At 46.7% G+C, this 6,000-nt stretch overlaps 1 long non-coding RNA gene across 1 annotated transcript in view; it reads right to left on the reverse strand.

The window, feature by feature from the left end:
- The window catches only part of LOC110357391 (uncharacterized), an 89,242-nt gene extending 83,642 nt beyond the window's left edge, over window positions 1-5,600 (reverse strand). The window contains exon 1 of the long non-coding RNA XR_010468810.1: window positions 5,380-5,600. This is a non-coding gene — a long non-coding RNA (uncharacterized LOC110357391). The remainder of the gene's footprint in view (window positions 1-5,379) is intronic.
- Window positions 5,601-6,000: the final 400 nt, after the last annotated feature.

Here is a 6,000-nt window from a genome sequence, read left to right on the forward strand (position 1 = left end):
TAATTCATGGATTGACACACAGCTCTTGTCATCATCACCTCTTTTCAAGATGTGCAATGGCAGAAAGCGGATATTCCTCATTGCTCAGCAGGTTCAGTTCAGAGTTTAAAAGCCCTCCACCAAGTCCCAGTCTCACAGTTAATCTGGAGAAAATGTAGCTCAACAAACCACTGGCTGTGTGATCACACCTGACAAAAATCTGTAACAGTTTTAACTTCCCTGTATATATTAATCTGAAATTCTTGCATAACATCTAAAATTTCTGCCATTTAAAATCTAATCTTTCTTTACTTCCTGGAATTAATTTTATTTTTCTCAACAAAGTTTTTATTAAGCAAAAGCTTTGGCAAGTGCACCCATAAAAACTTTTGCTGAGACTAACATCAGGGAAATAAATAATCGTTTCTGTATGTGAACTTTAGTATAGGAAAAACGTGTTCTCTGCCTGCAATATTGTCTGAGCAACCATCTTAGCAAACTTTGTATGAGTACAAGGTAGTACTTTAACTAAAATTAAGGTCAAGATTAAATTTAAAAGTATTTCACTACATAAAGAAAAAACATTGCCCTGTCTTTCGTATGAGACCCTCCACCCAATATCACAATTTAAGAACAGTCATGGAACTAAAAAATCCTGAAGTTCAGACACTAACCAAGTTTGTGAAGGGCCTAGAAATATTTCCTTCATCCTGGCTGTCAGATTTTTTTCCTCTAATCAGACTCAGTTTTTCCACAGGGCAGATTAGAGGTTAGAAAAGAGGTTAAAAAGAAATATTTTTGAGAGGAAATGCATACCTGAACACAATATTTGGTTGGATTATTCTTAGCAAGGACTGCAGAGGTCCATTTGCAGAAATGAAAATACTCAAATTAATATAATGTGGACGTTTACCAGTTGAGCAAGACACTTGTGATATGCTGTTTACCTGAACATCACAGAATCACAGAATCGACTGGGTTGGAAAAGACCTCAGAGATCATTGAGTCCAACCCTTGGTCCAACTCTAGTCCGTTTACTAGATCATGGCACTAAGTGCCATGTCCAATCTCAGTTTAAAAACCTCTAGGGACGGCGAGTCCACCACCTCCCTGGGCAGGCCATTCCAATGCCTGACCACTCTCTCTGTAAAGAATTTCTTTCTAATATCCAGCCTAAATTTCCCCTGGCAGAGTTTAAGCCCATGCCCCCTTGTCCTGTTGCTAACTGCCTGGGAGAAGAGACCAATCCCCACCTGGCTATACCTTCCCTTCAGGTAGTTATAGAGAGTGATGAGGTCACCTCTAAGCCTCCTCTTCTCTAGACTAAGCAACCCCAGCTCCCTCAGCCTCTCCTCATAGGTCTTATGTTCAAGTCCCTTCACCAGTCGTGTTGCTCTTCTCTGGACCCGCTCCAGCACTTCAATGTCTTTCCTGAACTGAGGGGCCCAGAACTGAACACAATACCCCAGGTGTGGCCTCACCAATGCAGAGTACAGGGGATCACTTCCCTTGTCCTGCTGACCACGCTATTTTTGATACAGGACAGGATACCGTTGGCCTTCTTGGCCACCTGGGCACACTGTTGGCTCATGTTGAGCTTCCTGTCAATTAGTACCCCCAGGTCCCTTTCTGTCTGACTGCTCTCCAGCCACTCTGCGCCCAGCCTGTAGCGCTGCAGGGGGTTGTTGTGACCAAAGTGCAGCACCCGGCACTTGGCCTTATTGAACTTCATCCCATTGGAATCAGCCCATTTTTCCAGTCTATCCAGATCCCTCTGCAGAGCCCTCCTGCTTTCCAGCAGGTCGACACTCCCTCCCAACTTGGTGTCATCAGCAAATTTGCTGATGATGGCCTCAATCCCCTCATCTAAATCGTCAATAAAGATGTTAAACAGGACTGGACCCAACACTGACCCCTGGGGAACACCACTAGTGACTGGCCGCCAGCTAGATGCAGCCCCATTCACCAGCACTCTCTGGGCCCGGCCCTCCAGCCAGTTCTTAACCCAGCGTAGAGTACACTTGTCCAAGCCATGGGCTACCAGCTTTTGCAAGAGTATATTATGGGAGACAGTGTCAAAGGCCTTGCTGAAGTCCAGATAGACCACATCCACGGCTTTCCCCTCATCCACCAGCTGGGTCACCTGATCATAAAAGGAGATCAGGTTGGTCAGACAGGACCTGCCCCTCCTAAACCCATGCTGGCTGGGTCTGGTCCCTTGTCCATCCTGAAGGTGCTGTGTGATTCCATTCAGGATGATCTGCTCCATAACCCTGCCAGGCACCGAGCTCAGGCTGACAGGCCTGTAGTTGCCAGGGTCAGCTCTGCAGCCCTTTTTGTGGACTGGGGTAACATTGGCCAATTTCCAATCATATGGGACCTCCCCAGTGAGCCAGGACTGTTGGAAGATGATGGAGAGCGGCTTGGCAAGTTCTTCTGCTAGCTCCCTCATCACCCTAGGATGGATCCCATCTGGTCCCATAGACTTGTGAGGATCCAGATGGCTCAGTAAATCACCAGCTATTTGCTCCTGGAATACAAGGGGCCTATTTGGCTTCCTATCTCTGTCAACCACCTCCAGAGATGAGTTGTCCTGAGGGCCACCTGTCTTACTGGTAAAAACTGAGGCAAAGTGGGTATTAAGTACCTCAGCTTTCTCCTCATCTTTGTTAACTATATTTCCTTCAGAGTCCAACAGAGAATGGAGGTTTTCCTTGCCCCTCTTTTTGTTATTAACATATTTGAAAAAGGACTTTTTATTATCCCTGACAGAATAGGCCAAATTAACTTCAAATTGCACTTTTGTTTCCCTGATCTTTTTTCTGCATGATCTAGCTATTTCCATAAATTCTTCATAAGGAGCCAGCCCTTTTTTTCCACAGTTGGTAAAGTCTCTTTTTTATTTCTGATTTCATTCAGAATCTCCCTGTTTAGCCAAGCCGGTTGTCTTCCCCGCCGGCTAGCCTTTTGGCACACTGGTATAGCCTGTTCCTGTGCACTCAAAACCACCTGCTTGAAGCATGTCCAACCCTCCTGGGCCCCCTTGTTTTTAAGCATTGTTTCCCAGGGTATGCTCTGAACTAGACTTCTGAATGGGCAAAAATCTGCCCTCCGGAAGTCCAGCGTAGAGGTTTTGTTAATGGTTCTCCCTGCATCTCTGAGTATTGAAAATTCTATTATTTCATGGTCGTTATGCCCCAGGTGGCCTCCAACCACTACATCTCCCACCAGCCCTTCTCTGTTTGTAAACAGTAGGTCTAGTGGGGTCTTGCCCTTGGTGGGCTCATTTACCAGCTGATGAAGGAAATTGTCCTCTATACACTCTAGGAACTTCCTAGACTGCCTCTTCTGTGCAGTATTGAGCTCCCAGCAGATATCCGGCAGGTTAAAGTCACCCACAAGAACAAGGGCCGTCGATTCTGAGACATCTGCCAGCTTCTTGTAGAATAATTCATCTCCATCATCCTGGTTGGGCGGTCTATAACAGACACCCACAAGGATGTCAGCCTTGTTGGACTTCCCCCTGATTCTGGTCCACAGGCACTCAACCTTGTCACTGCTGACCTCAAGTTTAACAGAGTCGAGTGACTCTCTAACATATAAAGCCACCCCTCCACCTCTCCTACCCTGCCTATCTTTTCTGAAGAGCTTGTAGCCACACATAGCAGCACTCCAGTCATATGAGTCATCCCACCATGTTTCTGTGATGGCAACTATGTCATAGCTTTCCTGGTGCATGATGGCTTCCAGATCCTCTTGTTTGTTGCCCATACTGCGTGCATTAGTGTACATGCACTTCAAGTGGGCTGCTGATTTCCCTCTTAATTCGGGCTTTCCATCCTTAGGCTGATCTTTGGAGAGCCCAGTTTCAATCCCTTCCCCCTTCAAACCTAGTTTAAAGCCCTCCTGATCAGCCCTGCCAACTTATGGGCTATAGTCCTCTTGCTCTCCCTAGAAGGATGAAGCCCATCTGATTTGAGGAGACTGGGTACCACGGAGCTTGCCCCATGGTCAAAAAACCCAAAATTTTGACGGTGATACCAATCCTTAAGCCACCTGTTGATGAGATGGGATTTTCTGCTCCTCTCTTTATTTAGTTCCTCATCCATCCCAGCTAGCACAGGAACTGAGGCAAATATCACTTGTGCTCCCGTCCCATGAACTGACTGACCCAGTGCTTTAAAGTCCTTTTTAATTATCTTGATACTTCTTCTGTTGATGTCGTCGCTGTCAGCTTGGACTACTAACAGGGGATAGTAGTCTGAGGGCTGAATCAGCTCCGGAAGTCTTCTATTAATGTCCCTCACCCTGGCCCCAGGAAGGCAGCAGACCTCCCTGTGGGATGGGTCTGGGCAACATATAGGGCCCTCTGTTCCCCTCAGAAGAGAGTCGCCGACTACTACCACTCTTCTTTTTTTTTTTCCTCTTACAGCTGCAGTTGTGATTCTTTTTGTTGATGAGGTCCATCCAGAGGGCTCTCCAGGTGGATCTTATTGGCTGTCCTCTGCCTGATTTTCAGGGTCCAGGGCCTCATATCTATTTGTTAGGGGCACCAAGGGCTGTGATGGGGTTCGAGAGAGGGTTCTTTTACCTCTCCGATCAGGGACCTGTTTCCATTCCCCCCCATCAATTAGATCTGCTGTATCCACCTTATGGCAGGAGGGACAAGGCTTTGCCATCTCCTGTTGCACACCCTTAGGAGTCAAAAGAGCCTGACCCCACCAGTCTATTTCTTCTTCACTTTCCCTAATGCTCCTTAGTCTCTCCACCTCTTCCTTAAGCTCTGCCACTAGGCACAGTAAATCATTGACCTGGTCACATCGTACACAGGTGCCTCCCATACCATTCTCTGGTACTAATGCCAGGCACAGACACTCTGCGCAGCCAGAAGCCGGGGTGGCTGCATCCTTCTTGGCAGGTAGTGTCTGTGTAGACACACTCTTTGTATTAACGGCAGCAACAGCTTTCCTTTTTCTAGAAACCATTGCTACCCTTAGTTAAATTGGGGACAAGAAAACAAAATGAAACCCTGGACAAACTCACCTACAAGAGCTAGTTGTGTCCAGTCTGTTTGCCCTGCCACACCCCAGTCTGTGTCACCAGCAACAAGTGAGAGGTCTAACAGCGAGGAGTGACAGAACCTCTGAACTCTACTGCACGAGCAGCCCCAGTCGCTGCTGCAGCACCGTGTGGGTGGTGCTCACCTGCCTCACAAGCACGTTCACCTCCCAGCGCCTGGTGGGCTCCCGGAGGCTTTTTCAAAGCAAGGGGGAGGGGTGTGACTTCCGTCACCGTGGTAACGGCCGCGCCACGTCAGCCGGTTCCGCAAGGGCTGCCGGGGACTCCCGGGTAGCGGAATCGAAAACGCGACCAGAAACTCCTCTCTTTACCCTCTCTTACCTCTGTAGCTTCGAGATTTCGCTCCCGGCTCCGGCAGAGCTGGCTTCAGTCAGCTGATCCGAGGAACTGAGTGCTTGTCTCGAGTTACAGCCGCTTTTAAATCTCCCGCGTCACCGTGGTAACGGTCGCGCCAAGTCACCGGTTCCGCAAGGGCTGCCGGGGACGGAATCGGAATTCATTAAAAGGTCAAACATAACAAATCAAGCCTGCTGCAGCACATAGAGTATCTGACCCAAGTCTGTGTATTAAAACTCATGTTACTCCCTATAAACTTTTTACATTAAAATCAAGTGTTTGTTATTAGTTATTTAGTATATTTAATAGAAGTGTATGAGATTCCAGTTTACAATATACACACTGATAAACATGCTTCAATCAGAATAAAACTTTCCTAGACTCATCATTGTAAATATAGAATAAGGTATTTTCTTTTCCTCCTGAAATGTCAGCATGAGACATTTTTCAAAAGGAAACAGGTTGTTTCATCTGGAAGTGTCTATACTATTCTTCGCATGTAAAAAAAAAATTCTATGAGACAAAAACCAGGCTATTCACATTCTCATATTTTTTTAGGGAGTTTTAAGAACTGCAAACAGTATTTAACATTTTTCTTTGTCTCAG

The sequence above is a fragment of the Columba livia genome, chromosome Z, assembly GCF_036013475.1.
Source record: "Columba livia isolate bColLiv1 breed racing homer chromosome Z, bColLiv1.pat.W.v2, whole genome shotgun sequence".
Taxonomy (NCBI): domain Eukaryota; kingdom Metazoa; phylum Chordata; class Aves; order Columbiformes; family Columbidae; genus Columba; species Columba livia.